This window comes from Melospiza melodia, chromosome W, assembly GCF_035770615.1.
Source record: "Melospiza melodia melodia isolate bMelMel2 chromosome W, bMelMel2.pri, whole genome shotgun sequence".
Classification (NCBI taxonomy): Eukaryota; Metazoa; Chordata; class Aves; order Passeriformes; family Passerellidae; genus Melospiza; species Melospiza melodia.
Genome location: NC_086225.1, coordinates 56,254,926 through 56,271,967, shown reverse-complemented (window position 1 = coordinate 56,271,967; position 17,042 = coordinate 56,254,926).

Below are 17,042 nucleotides of genomic sequence, written 5' to 3'. Positions count from 1 at the left end.
GTTCCTGACACTATTGGACTTATACCTGTCGCGTCCCCGCATATTGGTGCCTCGTGTTGTGAGGACGTAGAATAGAAGAAAAACAAAGAAAAATCGTGGAAAGTACCAGCTGCGGAGATCTTCCAAGTGTAAACCAAGGAGCACACTGTAACATCTCTCCCGCCGAAGCCAAGAAAAATTGTAAGTAACTTATCTCGGAGAGAAGCGCTTGGGTGACGTTGGAGGCAAATAGCGAAAAAGAAAGATTATTAAAAGAACACAAAAATGGGAACGAATTTATCCAAAAGTTGAATGGGATGTTTTCAACAATTAGAGACAATGTTACAAGAAAAAGGTCACTTCTGAAATTTCAAAAACTGAGCTTTGAAACTACTTATCTGCTTGCATGGAAAACTTTTTCTGCTTGCATGGGAAACTTTTCTGCAATGCTAACAAAACTCCAGTCTAAGGCCTACATACTTCTTTGTAACCATTTCTTAAAAATCCTCTAACCTTATGGATTCCAACATTTCCCCCTCTCTGTTTGACCCAGAAGATTTTCATTTTCTTGTCACTTGCTATTTGCGTTTCATAGCTCTATTGCAAAATTTCTGCTTATTATCTGCTGAAGACCTATTATCACTAAACTGAAGCATTGCTATATTACGGCACAGCAACTTAATGCTGTGAAGACCCAACCCTGAGGAGATATGAATCACGTTTGGCAACAGTCACAAGGCATCGTTCAAAAAACTCTGGTCGATTCCAAGGCCTTAATTCAAAACCTTCGTTCATGTCAATACCCTCATCTACTGCTTTCGTGAGATTTCGTACACTCTCTGTGCTTCTACTTCCTAGTTCTCCTGCTTGAATGACAAAAACTTCTAGACTGTTTTGTTCATCATTCGCCGAACACACAGAGTATACAAGGTGGCCACTATCAATATCAGCATTAGAACACCTAATATGTAAAGACCTATCTTGCAAAGTTGCCTTAGCCAAGGTTCAAAACTCCAATTTTGAAACAAATCATCCAACAGGAACCTCCATCTTCTTTAATTTGGGCTGTCAGATCCTTTAATTTTTGAATGCTTTTGTGAATGGATTCAGAACGATCAGACAATTCATACAACACAATCCTTCAAATTCCTCACAACCATGTCCTTGTGCCAGTAAGAGAAAATCAATGGCTGCTCTGTTTTGAAGAGTAGCATGTCTAATACTATCAACATCGGTCAACATATCACTGATTGCGGAGGATGTGGCATTAGCTTGTTTGCTCAGCCAACATCCAACTCGATCTAATTGTCTCAATGCCACAGCTGAAGCCAATGGGGTAGAAATATACCTGCTGAAAGCCTTCTGGCGGCATTCCAAGGCATAAAATCACTCTGACAGTTCTCATTCATAAGAGGAACAGCTCTTGTTTTCCTTTGTTTCTTTTTCATCCACTGCTTTGGCAGTGGGGGGCAATTATGGTAAGCATACCAATGCTACAAGGGCCACCTTCAAGGTGGGCTGGAATGCCTTGCCAACCTCTGTCTCCGCAAATTGATCCAATACCCTTCTGGCAATTGCCGTGGATATTGGTCCGTCTCCAGAAACACATCCCAACTGTTTGAAACATTTGCTGCCCTGAGAAGTTTTTTCAAACAAATGTTCCAATTGAAGGAAGGACTGTTTCCTATTGTCAATTCCACCTGGTTTACCATTGGATTCTTTTCTGACCAAAGGAAACTCTTTCACTGGCACACCAACCAAAACAGGTTGAGAAAGGCTTTTCTGGTTCCGAATTAGACAGGCATATAGTATCCGATCCGGCAGCCTTGGCTAAGGTCACCCAAACACTCGTTTTCGGTTGATCCACAGGCAAATCTGCACGACAAAAAACAATTAACATCAAGCAAAACAAGTATACCATTTGATTCTGCCCCATCTCTTTCAAGAACTAAGTTTTGGCAGAATTCTTTCTAAATAAAAACAAGAACCTAAATTTTCAGCCAAAAATTAGCTTTGTTAAACAAACATTCAGCATTCAATTCGTATACTCATAAATAACATTGGCACAAAATCAGAGTTCATGGGTTCCACCGATGCACAAAGAACGTCAGGCACAAGAGGCGTCAGGCGAGACCCGGGATCCTTCCATTCGGTCCACATCTGCGTACTCGCTTCCTCAGTTCTAGGCTCGACAACAGGTTCTGAAGTGCGATACGGTTTGACGTTTTTGGCAGGAACCCACTTAATTCTTCCAGCACCTGTGGAAATAGAAGCATACCCTTTGCCCCACGTTATTAATTGAAACGGGCCTTCCATCTGTCCAGAGTCAGGGTTTCTAATTAGAAGAGGAGGATGTTCTTTCAGTTTTGCCTGTGTGCTATTTGAAAAGTGTCTAAAGATTGGTGGATCTGGTTCTGTACTTGAACTATTTAGAAAATTAAAACCATACAAAGCCTTACTCAGTCTCATCTGTGGGGTGATTTCCGTTCCCCCTCTCTGTTGATCTAATATGCGTTTTAAGGTTTGATGTGTTCTTTCAATGATTGCTTGGCTTGTGGGAGAGTGGGAATACCAAAAATGCGTCGAACACCCCATTCATTTAAAAATGTGGCCAATTTTTGAGATATGTATGCGGGACCATTGTCAGTTTTTACTTCTTGGGGTATACCCAATGAAGCAAAAGCTTGCAGGAAATGATGACAGGCATGGCTGCCAGTTTCACCTGTGTGAAGGGAAGCAAAAACTGCACCAGAGAACGTGTCTATGGAAACATGAATATTTTTAAATTTACCAAAAGAAGGCTATTTAGTAACACCTGTTTGCCACAACTGTAGGCTTTGTAAGCCCTCGGGGGTTGATTGCTCCTGTAGAAACAGGAGGTTGTACCAATTGACAGTCAGGGCAAGTATGAATGATAGCTTTAGCTTGACTTTTAGTGATTTGGAACATTCGCATGAGTGCTTGTGCATTTTGGTGGAAAAAGGCATGACTCAATTTTGCTTGTTCAAAAATATTTGACAATGTGTTAGAAATGACCATTGTCAGGCTTGTCCGCTCTTGCATTTCCTTCCACTAAAAATCCAGGAAGTGAAGAATGCGCCCTAATGTGAGAAACAAAATATGGATTAGTTCTATATTGCAAAGTTATAAAAAGACATGGAAAGCCAACGATGTAAAGTTTCATTACTAACATCCTTTAAAATGGAACCTTCCTATTCTCCTGACTACATTAGCAACATAAGCAGAATCTGTGACCAAATTAAAAGCTGAGGAAACAGCTGAAAAGCTCAAACTACTGCAGCAAGCTCAACAATTTGAGGGGATCCCTCTACTGTTTGAATATCAGATTCCCAAACATCAGTGTTTTGATTAAACCAAGTCACAACGGACTTCTGGCTTTTACCAGAGCCATCAGTGAAGAGAGTCACAGCATGTAAAGGTTCTTCACTTAATTTAGGTTTTTTCTGTGAAACTCAATTTTGCTTGCAGTAGTTTGTGAGCTGGATAGTGTATGGAACAAACACCTGGAAAACCTAAGAATGCATATTGTAAATCATCGAATTTTGCATTGCCCAATTGAAATAATCATTTTTCAATGGCAAATAGATAACTGAACATTCTTGACCTGCCAAAGTTAACAATCTGGTTCTAGCCTTAATTATAATGTATGCAATCATTTCTAAAACTGAGCAAATGGTCTTTGAAACCTGTAGGGAGGAAAAACCCATTCCATTATTAACAAAGGATCTTGTTCTGTGGCATCCCACTGGAAAATGAGACCACAAAGCTGCATCTTCTCTCCTAAGATTGCAAGAAAGAAAGGATTTTCAGGAACGCAGCCATGAGCTTGTCTTTTTTGAAGAGCTTCTGTGACTTTGTCGAGAGCAGCTCGAGCTTCAGGGGTTAAAGTTCTTGGCGAAGTGATGTCGCAACTTCCTCTCAGCAAATGGAAGAGCGGACTCAGTTCATCATTGGTGATTCCCAGCATCGGTCTGACCCAGTTGATTTCTCCTAGAAGTTGTTGTAACTCTTGTAGGTTGTTGACTCTGGTTCGGATCTGAATTTTCTGTGGTATTATTGTCGTCTTCCATCGTCTTCCATCATCTTCCATCCCAGGTACTTCTAAGGTGAAACTTGTTGAATTTTCGTTGCAGAGATTTCAAGTCCAGCTTTTTGAATTTCAGCAACAACACAGTCGCGAGTTTCTTCCATCTCTTCCTTTCAAAGGACTCCACCCTTAAAGCCAATTTTTCTTTCTCTGTATCTATAGATTGACAAACACCAGAACAACCATGTTTTTGCTTAACTGAAAAAGAGTTCCCCGGAACCACAATTTCCCGAGTGGAAGCAGCACCTCAGCCTCCACCCCAGGCCCAACAGAATCCAATTCAGTTTCAGTGTCCCTGCACAAACAATTTTAGGAAGTACAGTCACTTTTTCATTTCCATCTTTTACACACTTTGTTCCATCCCCCTTACAAGAGTCACATATTTTTACATTAACAGAACAACGCGAGAAAAGTCCAAAAGAGTCTCATTTTTTCCCAGAGAGAGAGGAAGAAAGTTTTTGTTCAACAGAGTTCAAAGCAATACTTTCAGCATTTGCAACAACACTTGTAACATTCTCCGATACTCACACAGTCTCCGGTTTACTGGAATTTAATGAGACAGAACAAGAAGCTTTGTTTTCTGAGTCCAAGTTGATCTTATTATTATCAGTTTGTTTAAAACAGTGCTCCAACAGCGCTCTACAAACCGGCATAAGTTCTCTTAAAGCTTTCATCTTTTTGAGAGAGACTAGTTTATAGATTCTCCAGTTTATCTGATCCCAAAAATGAAAAGTAAAAGCAGACTGCAGATTTAAATCTTGCGTATTTCGCTTTTAACCCAGATAAGTAAGTTTTTAAGCTCAGTTTTTGAAATTTCAGAGTGACCTTTTTCTTGTAACATTGTCTCTAATTGATGAAAAACATCCCATTCAACTTTTGATAAATTCGTTCCCATTTTTGTGTTCTTTTAATAATTTTCTTTTTCGCTATTTTGCCTCCCAACGTCACCAAGCGCTCTCCCGAGATAAGTTACAATTTTCTTGGCTTCGGCGGGAGAGATGATACAGTGTGCTCCTTGTTAACACTTGGGTCTCCGCAGCTGGTACTTCCACGATTTTTCTTTGTTTTTCTTCTATTCTACGTCCTCACACGAGGCACCAATATGCGGGGGACGGGACAGGTATAAGTCCAATAGTGTCAGGAACCCACGCCTTAAAAAAGGAACCCACTAGGCCGCGGCAAAATATCCAAATATGGATAACATGGTAACCAGACCAGTGAAGAGATTTTTGCTTTTATTTCCAGCACATCAGTCTCAAAATACAAAATGGAGACATGACAGCTCACTGATCCACACCAAAAAATGTCTCCTTCAACAGGGCTCATACAGCAATACATAAAATCATCTCAGACTAGAATTCAGCCAATCAGACACAGAAAAACACATCTTGACAAGCATTCTATCCAATCTTATAAAACATAGGTAATCGAAGCTAAAACAAAGACTAGTTGATAAGAGACAAAGAACAGAGTTCTATTCATGCTAACCTTCTAAAGATATACATTAAATAACCTTGTTGCCATCCTAAAGCCAATTCTACAGAAGCCTATTGTTATTTGTCACGTCTACTGGCTTGGGAAACTTTTCTGCTTGCATGGAAAACTTTTTCTGCTTGCATGGGAAACTTTTCTGCAATGCTAACAAACTCCAGTCTAAGGCCTACATACTTCTTGTAACCATTTCTTAAAAATCCTCTAACCTTATGGATTCCAACATTTCCCCCTCTCTGTTTGACCCAGAAGCTTTCATTTTCTTGTCGCTTGCTATTTGCGTTTCATAGCTCTATTGCAAAATTTCTGCTTATTATCTGCTGAAGACCTATTTTCACTAAACTGAAGCATTGCTATATTACAGCACAGCAACTTAATGCTGTGAAGACCCAATCCTGAAAGAGAGATATGAATCACGGTTTGGCAACAGTCACAAGGCATCGTTCAAAAAACTCTGGTCGATTCCAAGGCCTTAATTCAAAACCTTAGTTATGTCAATACCCTCATCTACTGCTTTCGTGAGATTTCGTACACTCTCTGTGCTTCTACTTCCTAATTCTCCTGCTTGAATGACAAAAACTTCTCGGACTGTTTTGTTCATCATTCGCCGAACACAACAGAGTATACAAGGTGCCACTATCAATATCAGTATTAGAACACCTAATATGTAAAGACCTATCTTGCAAAGTTGCCTTAGCCAAGGTGCAAAACTCCAATTTTGAAACAAATCATCCAACCAGGAACCTCCATCTTCTTTAATTTGGGCTGTCAGATCCTTTAATTTTTGAATGCTTTTGTGAATGGATTCAGAATGATCAGACAAATTCATACAACACAATCCTTCCAATTCCTCACAACCATGTCCTTGTGCCAGTAAGAGAAAATCAATGGCTGCTCTGTTTTGAAGAGTAGCATGTCTAATACTATCAACATCGGTCAACATATCACTGATTGCGGAGGATGTGGCATTAGCTTGTTTGCTCAGCCAACATCCAACTTGATCTAATTGTCTCAATGCCACAGCTGAAGCCAATTGGGGTAGAAATATACCTGCTGAAAGCCTTCTGGCGGCATTCCAAGGCATAAAATCACTCTGACAGTTCTCATCATAATGAGGAACAGCTCTTGTTTTCCTTTGTTTCTTTTCATCACTGCTTTGGCAGTGGGGGCAATTATGGTAAGCATACCAATGCTACAAGGGCCACCTTCAAGGTGGGCTGGAATGCCTTGCCAACCTCTGTCTCCGCAAATGATCCAATACCCTTTTGGCAATTGCCGTGGATATTGGTCCGTCTCCAGAAACACATCCCAACTGGTTTGAAACATTTGCTGCCCTGAGAAGTTTTTTCGAACAAATGTTCCAATTGAAGGAAGGACTGTTTCCATTGTCAATTCCACCTGGTTTACCATTGGATTCTTTTCTGACCAAAGGAAACTCTTTCACTGGCACACCAACCAAACAGGTTGAGAAAGGCTTTTCTGGTTCCGAATTAGACAGGCATATAGTATCCGATCCGGCAGCCTTGGCTAAGGTCACCCAAAACATCGTTTTCGGTTGATCCACAGGCAAATCTGCACGACAAAAAACAATTAACATCATGCAAAACAAGTATACCATTTGATTCTGCCCCATCTCTTTCAAGAACTAAGTTTTGGCAGAATTCTTCTAAACAAAAACAATAACCTAAATTTTCAGCCAAAAACTAGCTTCGTTAAACAAACATTCAGCATTCAATTCGTATACTCATAAATAACATTGGCACAAAATCAGAGTTCATGGGTTCCACCGATGCACAAAGAACGTCAGGCACAAGAGGCGTCAGACGAGACCGGGATCCTTCCATTCGGTCCACGTCTGCGTACTCGCTTCCTCAGTTCTAGGCTCGACAACAGGTTCTGAAGTGCGATACGGTTTGACGTTTTTGGCAGGAACCCACTTATTTCTTCCAGCACCTGTGGAAATAGAAGCATACCCTTTGCCCCACGTTATTAATTGAAACGGGCCTTCCATCTGTCCAGAGTCAGGGTTTCTAATTAGAAGAGGAGGATGTTCTTTCAGTTTTGCCTGTGTGCTATTTGAAAAGTGTCTAAAGATTGGTGGATCTGGTTCTGTACTTGAACTATTTAGAAAATTAAAACCATACAAAGCCTTACTCAGTCTCATCTGTGGGGTGATTTCCGTTCCCCCTCTCTGTTGATCTAATATGCGTTTTAAGGTTTGATGTGTTCTTTCAATGATTGCTTGGCTTGTGGGAGAGTGGGGAATACCAAAAATGTGTCGAACACCCCATTCATTTAAAAATGTGGCCAATTTTTGAGATATGTATGCGGGACCATTGTCAGTTTTTACTTCTTGGGGTATACCCAATGAAGCAAAAGCTTGCAGGAAATGATGACAGGCATGGCTGCCAGTTTCACCTGTGTGAAGGGAAGCAAAAACTGCACCAGAGAACGTGTCTATGGAAACATGAATATTTTTAAATTTACCAAAAGAAGGCTATTTAGTAACACCTGTTTGCCACAACTGTAGGCTTTGTAAGCCTCGGGGGTTGATTGCTCCTGTAGAAACAGGAGGTTGTACCAATTGACAGTCAGGGCAAGTATGAATGATAGCTTTAGCTTGACTTTTAGTGATTTGGAACATTCGCATGAGTGCTTGTGCATTTTGGTGGAAAAAGGCATGACTCAATTTTGCTTGTTCAAAAATATTTGGCAATGTGTTAGAAATGACCATTGTCAGCTTGTCCGCTCTTGCATTTCCTTCCACTAAAAATCCAGGAAGTGAAGAATGCGCCCTAATGTGAGAAACAAAATATGGATTAGTTCTATATTGCAAAGTTATAAAAAGACATGAAAGCCAACGATGTAAAGTTTCATTACTAACATCCTTTAAAATGGAACCTTCTATTCTCCTGACTACATTAGCAACATAAGCAGAATCTGTGACCAAATTAAAAGGCTGAGGAAACAGCTGAAAAGCTCAAACTACTGCAGCAAGCTCAACAATTTGAAGGGATCCCTCTACTGTTTGAATATCAGATTCCCAAACATCAGTCTTTTGATTAAACCAAGTCACAACGGACTTGTGGCTTTTACCAGAGCCATCAGTGAAGAGAGTCACAGCATGTAAAGGTTCTTCACTTAATTTAGGTTTTTCTCTGAAACTCAATTTTGCTTGCAGTAGTTTGTGAGCTGGATAGTGTATGGAACAAACACCTGGAAAACCTAAGAATGCATATTGTAAATCATCAGAATTTTGCATTGCCCAATTGAAATAATCATTTTTCAATGGCAAATAGATAACTGAACATTCTTGACCTGCCAAAGTAAACAATCTGGTTCTAGCCTTAATTATAATGTATGCAATCATTTCTAAAACTGAGCAAATGGTCTTTGAAAACCTGTAGGGAGGAAAAACCCATTCCATTATTAACAAAGGATCTTGTTCTGCGGCATCCCACTGGAAAATGAGACCACAAAGCTGCATCTTCTCTCCTAAGATTGCAAGAAAGAAAGGATTTTCAGGAACGCAGCGATGAGCTTGTCTTTTTTGAAGAGCTTCTGTGACTTTGTCGAGAGCAGCACGAGCTTCAGGGGTTAAAGTTCTTGGCGAAGTGATGTCGCAACTTCCTCTCAGCAAATGGAAGAGCGGACTCAGTTCATCATTGGTGATTCCCAGCATCGGTCTGACCCAGTTGATTTCTCCTAGAAGTTGTTGTAACTCTTGTAGGTTGTTGACTCTGGTTCGGATCTGAATTTTCTGTGGTCTTCTTGTCGTCTTCCATCGTCTTCCATCATCTTCCATCCCAGGTACTTCTAAGGTGAAACTTGTTGAATTTTCGTTGCAGAGATTTCAAGTCCAGCTTTTTGAATTTCAGCAACAACACAGTCGCGAGTTTCTTCCATCTCTTCCTTTCAAAGGACTCCACCCTTAAAGCCAATTTTTCTTTCTCTGTATCTATAGATTGACAAACACCAGAACAACCCTGTTTTTGCTTAAGTGAAAAAGAGTTCCCCGGAACCACAATTTCCCGAGTGGAAGCAGCCACCTCAGCCTCCACCCCAGGCCCAACAGAATCCAATTCAGGTTTCAGTGTCCCTGCACAAACAATTTTAGGAAGTACAGTCACTTTTTCATTTCCATCTTTTACACACTTTGTTCCATCCCCCTTACAAGAGTCACATATTTTTACATTAACAGAACAACGCAAAGAAAAGTCCAAAAGAGTCTCATTTTTTCCCAGAGAGAGAGAAGAAAGATTTTGTTCAACAGAGTTCAAAGCAATACTTTCAGCATTTGCAACAACACTTGTAACATTCTCCGATACTCTCACAGTCTCCGGTTTACTGGAATTTAATGAGACAGAACCAGAAGCTTTGTTTTCTGAGTCCAAGTTGATCTTATTATTATCAGTTTGTTTAAAACAGCGCTCCAACAGCGCTCTACAAACCGGCATAAGTTCTCTTAAGCTTTCATCTTTTTTGAGAGAGACTAGACTATAGATTCTCCAGTTTATCTGATCCCAAAAATGAAAAGTAAAAGCAGACTGCAGATTTAAATCTTGCGTATTCGCTTTAACCCAGATAAGTAAGTTTTTAAGCTCAGTTTTTGAAATTTCAGAGTGACCTTTTTCTTGTAACATTGTCTCTAATTGATGAAAAACATCCCATTCAACTTTTGATAAATTCGTTCCCATTTTTGTGTTCTTTTAATAATTTTCTTTTTCGCTATTTTGCCTCCCAACGTCACCCAAGCGCTGTCCCGAGATAAGTTACTTACAATTTTCTTGGCTTCGGCGGGAGAGATGATACAGTGTGCTCCTTGTTAACACTTGGGTCTCCGCAGCTGGTACTTCCACGATTTTTCTTTGTTTTTCTTCTATTCTACGTCCTCACACGAGGCACCAATATGCGGGGGACGGGACAGGTATAAGTCCAATGGTGTCAGGAGCCCACGCCTTAAAAAAGGAACCCACTAGGTCGCGGCAAAATATCCAAATATGGATAACATGGTAACCAGACCAGTGAAGAGATTTTTGCTTTTATTTCCAGCACATCAGTCTCAAAATACAAAATGGAGACATGACAGCTCACTGATCCACACCAAAAAATGTCTCCTTCAACAGGGCTCATACAGCAATACATAAAATCATCTCAGACTAGAATTCAGCCAATCAGACACAGAAAACACATCTTGACAAGCATTCTATCCAATCTTATAAAACATAGGTAATCGTAGCTAAAACAAAGACTAGTTGATAAGAGACAAAGAACAGAGTTCTATTCATGCTAACCTTCTAAAGATATACATTAAATAACCTTGTTGCCATCCTAAAGCCAATTCTACAGAAGCCTATTGTTATTTGTCACGTCTACTGCTTGGGAAACTTTTCTGCTTGCATGGAAAACTTTTTCTGCTTGCATGGGAAACTTTTCTGCAATGCTAACAAAACTCCAGTCTAAGGCCTACATACTTCTTTGTAACCATTTCTTAAAAATCCTCTAACCTTATGGATTCCAACATTTCCCCCTCTCTGTTTGACCCAGAAGCTTTCATTTTCTTGTCGCTTGCTATTTGCGTTTCATAGCTCTATTGCAAAATTTCTGCTTATTATCTGCTGAAGACCTATTTTCACTAAACTGAAGCATTGCTATATTACGGCACAGCAACTTAATGCTGTGAAGACCCAATCCCTGAAAGAGAGATATGAATCACGTTTGGCAACAGTCACAAGGCATCGTTCAAAAAACTCTGGTCGATTCCAAGGCCTTAATTCAAAACCTTCGTTCATGTCAATACCCTCATCTACTGCTTTCGTGAGATTTCGTACACTCTCTGTGCTTCTACTTCCTAATTCTTCTGCTTGAATGACAAAAACTTCTCGGACTGTTTTGTTCATCATTCGCCGAACACAACAGAGTATACAAGGTGCCACTATCAATATCAGTATTAGAACACCTAATATGTAAAGACCTATCTTGCAAAGTTGCCTTAGCCAAGGTGCAAAACTCCAATTTTGAAACAAATCATCCAACCAGGAACCTCCATCTTCTTTAATTTGGGCTGTCAGATCCTTTAATTTTTGAATGCTTTTGTGAATGGATTCAGAACGATCAGACAAATTCATACAACACAATCCTTCAAATTCCTCACAACCATGTCCTTGTGCCAGTAAGAGAAAATCAATGGCTGCTCTGTTTTGAAGAGTAGCATGTCTAATACTATCAACATCGGTCAACATATCACTGATTGCGGAGGATGTGGCATTAGCTTGTTTGCTCAGCCAACATCCAACTCGATCTAATTGTCTCAATGCCACAGCTGGAGCCAATTGGGGTAGAAATATACCTGCTGAAAGCCTTCTGGCGGCATTCCAAGGCATAAAATCACTCTGACAGTTCTCATCATAATGAGGAACAGCTCTTGTTTTCCTTTGTTTCTTTTTCATCACTGCTTTGGCAGTGGGGGCAATTATGGTAAGCATACCAATGCTACAAGGGCCACCTTCAAGGTGGGCTGGAATGCCTTGCCAACCTCTGTCTCCGCAAATGATCCAATACCCTTCTGGCAATTGCCGTGGATATTGGTCCGTCTCCAGAAACACATCCCAACTGTTTGAAACATTTTCTGCCCTGAGAAGTTTTTTCGAACAAATGTTCCAATTGAAGGAAGGACTGTTTCCATTGTCAATTCCACCTGGTTTACCATTGGATTCTTTTCTGACCAAAGGAAACTCTTTCACTGGCACACCAACCAAACAGGTTGAGAAAGGCTTTTCTGGTTCCGAATTAGACAGGCATATAGTATCCGATCCGGCAGCCTTGGCTAAGGTCACCCAAACATTCGTTTTTGGTTGATCCACAGGCAAATCTGCACGACAAAAAACAATTAACATCAAGCAAAACAAGTATACCATTTGATTCTGCCCCATCTCTTTCAAGAACTAAGTTTTGGCATAATTCTTTCTAAACAAAAACAATAACCTAAATTTTCAGCCAAAAAATAGCTTTGTAAAACAAACATTCAGCATTCAATTCATATACTCATAAATAACATTGGCACAAAATCAGAGTTCATGGGTTCCACCGATGCACAAAGAACGTCAGGCACAAGAGGCGTCAGGCGAGACCCGGGATCCTTCCATTCGGTCCACGTCTGCGTACTCGCTTCCTCAGTTCTAGGCTCGACAACAGGTTCTGAAGTGCAATACAGTTTGACGTTTTTGGCAGGAACCCACTTAATTCTTCCAGCACCTGTGGAAATAGAAGCATACCCTTTGCCCCACGTTATTAATTGAAACGGGCCTTCCATCTGTCCAGAGTCAGGGTTTCTAATTAGAAGAGGAGAATGTTCTTTCAGTTTTGCCTGTGTGCTATTTGAAAAGTGTCTAAAGATTGGTGGATCTGGTTCTGTACTTGAACTATTTAGAAAATTAAAACCATACAAAGCCTTACTCAGTCTCATCTGTGGGGTGATTTCCGTTCCCCCTCTCTGTCGATCTAATATGCGTTTTAAGGTTTGATGTGTTCTTTCAATGATTGCTTGGCTTGTGGGAGAGTGGGGAATACCAAAAATGTGTCGAACACCCCATTCATTTAAAAATGTGGCCAATTTTTGAGATATGTATGCGGGACCATTGTCAGTTTTTACTTCTTGGGGTCTACCCAATGAAGCAAAAGCTTGCAGGAAATGATGACAGGCATGGCTGCCAGTTTCACCTGTGTGAAGGGAAGCAAAAACTGCACCAGAGAACGTGTCTATGGAAACATGAATATTTTTAAATTTACCAAAAGAAGGCTATTTAGTAACACCTGTTTGCCACAACTGTAGGCTTTGTAAGCCTCGGGGGTTGATTGCTCCTGTAGAAACAGGAGGTTGTACCAATTGACAGTCAGGGCAAGTATGAATGATAGCTTTAGCTTGACTTTTAGTGATTTGGAACATTCGCATGAGTGCTTGTGCATTTTGGTGGAAAAAGGCATGACTCAATTTTGCTTGTTCAAAAATATTTGACAATGTGTTAGAAATGACCATTGTCAGCTTGTCCGCTCTTGCATTTCCTTCCACTAAAAATCCAGGAAGTGAAGAATGCGCCCTAATGTGAGAAACAAAATATGGATTAGTTCTATATTGCAAAGTTATAAAAAGACATGAAAGCCAACGATGTACAGTTTCATTACTAACATCCTTTAAAATGGAACCTTCTATTCTCCTGACTACATTAGCAACATAAGCAGAATCTGTGACCAAATTAAAAGGCTGAGGAAACAGCTGAAAAGCTCAAACTACTGCAGCAAGCTCAACAATTTGAGGGGATCCCTCTACTGTTTGAATATCAGATTCCCAAACATCAGTCTTTTGATTAAACCAAGTCACAACGGACTTGTGGCTTTTACCAGAGCCATCAGTGAAGAGAGTCACAGCATGGAAAGGTTCTTCACTTAATTTAGGTTTTTCTCTGAAACTCAATTTTGCTTGCAGTAGTTTGTGAGCTGGATAGTGTATGGAACAAACACCTGGAAAACCTAAGAATGCATATTGTAAATCATCAGAATTTTGCATTGCCCAATTGAAATAATCATTTTTCAATGGCAAATAGATAACTGAACATTCTTGACCTGCCAAAGTTAACAATCTGGTTCTAGCCTTAATTATAATGTATGCAATCATTTCTAAAACTGAGCAAATGGTCTTTGAAAACCTGTAGGGAGGAAAAACCCATTCCATTATTAACAAAGGATCTTGTTCTGCGGCATCCCACTGGAAAATGAGACCACAAAGCTGCATCTTCTCTCCTAAGATTGCAAGAAATAAAGGATTTTCAGGAACGCAGCGATGAGCGTGTCTTTTTTGAAGAGCTTCTGTGACTTTGTCGAGAGCAGCACGAGCTTCAGGGGTTAAAGTTCTTGGCGAAGTGATGTCGCAACTTCCTCTCAGCAAATGGAAGAGCGGACTCAGTTCATCATTGGTGATTCCCAGCATCGGTCTGACCCAGTTGATTTCTCTTAGAAGTTGTTGTAACTCTTGTAGGTTGTTGACTCTGGTTCGGATCTGAATTTTCTGTGGTCTTCTTGTCGTCTTCCATCGTCTTCCATCATCTTCCATCCCAGGTACTTCTAAGGTGAAACTTGTTGAATTTTCGTTGCAGAGATTTCAAGTCCAGCTTTTTGAATTTCAGCAACAACACAGTCGCGAGTTTCTTCCATCTCTTCCTTTCAAAGGACTCCACCCTTAAAGCCAATTTTTCTTTCTCTGTATCTATAGATTGACAAACACCAGAACAACCCTGTTTTTGCTTAAGTGAAAAAGAGTTCCCCGGAACACAATTTCCCGAGTGGAAGCAGCCACCTCAGCCTCCACCCCAGGCCCAACAGAATCCAATTCAGGTTTCAGTGTCCCTGCACAAACAATTTTAGGAAGTGCAGTCACTTTTTCATTTCCATCTTTTACACACTTCGTTCCATCCCCCTTACAACAGTCACATATTTTTACATTAACAGAACAACACGAAGAAAAGTCCAAAAGAGTCTCATTTTTTCCCAGAGAGAGAGAAGAAAGATTTTGTTCAACAGAGTTCAAAGCAATACTTTCAGCATTTGCAACAACACTTGTAACATTCTCCGATACTCACACAGTCTCCGGTTTACTGGAATTTAATGAGACAGAACCAGAAGCTTTGTTTTCTGAGTCCAAGTTGATCTTATTATTATCAGTTTGTTTAAAACAGTGCTCCAACAGCGCTCTACAAACCGGCATAAGTTCTCTTAAGCTTTCATCTTTTTTGAGAGAGACTAGTTTATAGATTCTCCAGTTTATCTGATCCCAAAAATGAAAAGTAAAAGCAGACTGCAGATTTAAATCTTGCGTATTCGCTTTAACCCAGATAAGTAAGTTTTTAAGCTCAGTTTTTGAAATTTCAGAGTGACCTTTTTCTTGTAACATTGTCTCTAATTGATGAAAAACATCCCATTCAACTTTTGATAAATTCGTTCCCATTTTTGTGTTCTTTTAATAATTTTCTTTTTCTCTATTTTGCCTCCCAACGTCACCCAAGCGCTCTCCCGAGATAAGTTACTTACAATTTTCTTGGCTTCGGCGGGAGAGATGATACAGTGTGCTCCTTGTTAACACTTGGGTCTCCGCAGCTGGTACTTCCACGATTTTTCTTTGTTTTTCTTCTATTCTACGTCCTCACACGAGGCACCAATATGCGGGGGACGGGACAGGTATAAGTCCAATGGTGTCAGGAGCCCATGCCTTAAAAAAGGAACCCACTAGGTCGCGGCAAAATATCCAAATATGGATAACATGGTAACCAGACCAGTGAAGAGATTTTTGCTTTTATTTCCAGCACATCAGTCTCAAAATACAAAATGGAGACATGACAGCTCACTGATCCACACCAAAAAATGTCTCCTTCAACAGGGCTCATACAGCAATACATAAAATCATCTCAGACTAGAATTCAGCCAATCAGACACAGAAAACACATCTTGACAAGCATTCTATCCAATCTTATAAAACATAGGTAATCGTAGCTAAAACAAAGACTAGTTGATAAGAGACAAAGAACAGAGTTCTATTCATGCTAACCTTCTAAAGATATACATTAAATAACCTTGTTGCCATCCTAAAGCCAATTCTACAGAAGCCTATTGTTATTTGTCACGTCTACTGCTTGGGAAACTTTTCTGCTTGCATGGAAAACTTTTTCTGCTTGCATGGGAAACTTTTCTGCAATGCTAACAAAACTCCTGTCTAAGGCCTACATACTTCTTTGTAACCATTTCTTAACAATCCTCTAACCTTATGGATTCCAACATTTCCCCCTCTCTGTTTGACCCAGAAGCTTTCATTTTCTTGTCGCTTGCTATTTGCGTTTCATAGCTCTATTGCAAAATTTCTGCTTATTATCTGCTGAAGACCTATTTTCACTAAACTGAAGCATTGCTATATTATGGCACAGTAACTTAATGCTGTGAAGACCCAATCCCTGAAAGAGAGATATGAATCACGTTTGGCAACAGTCACAAGGCATCGTTCAAAAAACTCTGGTCGATTCCAAGGCCTTAATTCAAAACCTTCGTTCATGTCAATACCCTCATCTACTGCTTTCGTGAGATTTCGTACACTCTCTGTGCTTCTACTTCCTAGTTCTCCTGCTTGAATGACAAAAACTTCTCGGACTGTTTTGTTCATCATTCGCCGAAGACAACAGAGTATACAAGGTGCCACTATCAATATCAGTATTAGAACACCTAATATGTAAAGACCTATCTTGCAAAGTTGCCTTAGCCAAGGTGCAAAACTCCAATTTTGAAACAAATCATCCAACCAGGAACCTCCATCTTCTTTAATTTGGGCTGTCAGATCCTTTAATTTTTGAATGCTTTTGTGAATGGATTCAGAACGATCAGACAAATTCATACAACACAATCCTTCAAATTCCTCACAACCATGTCC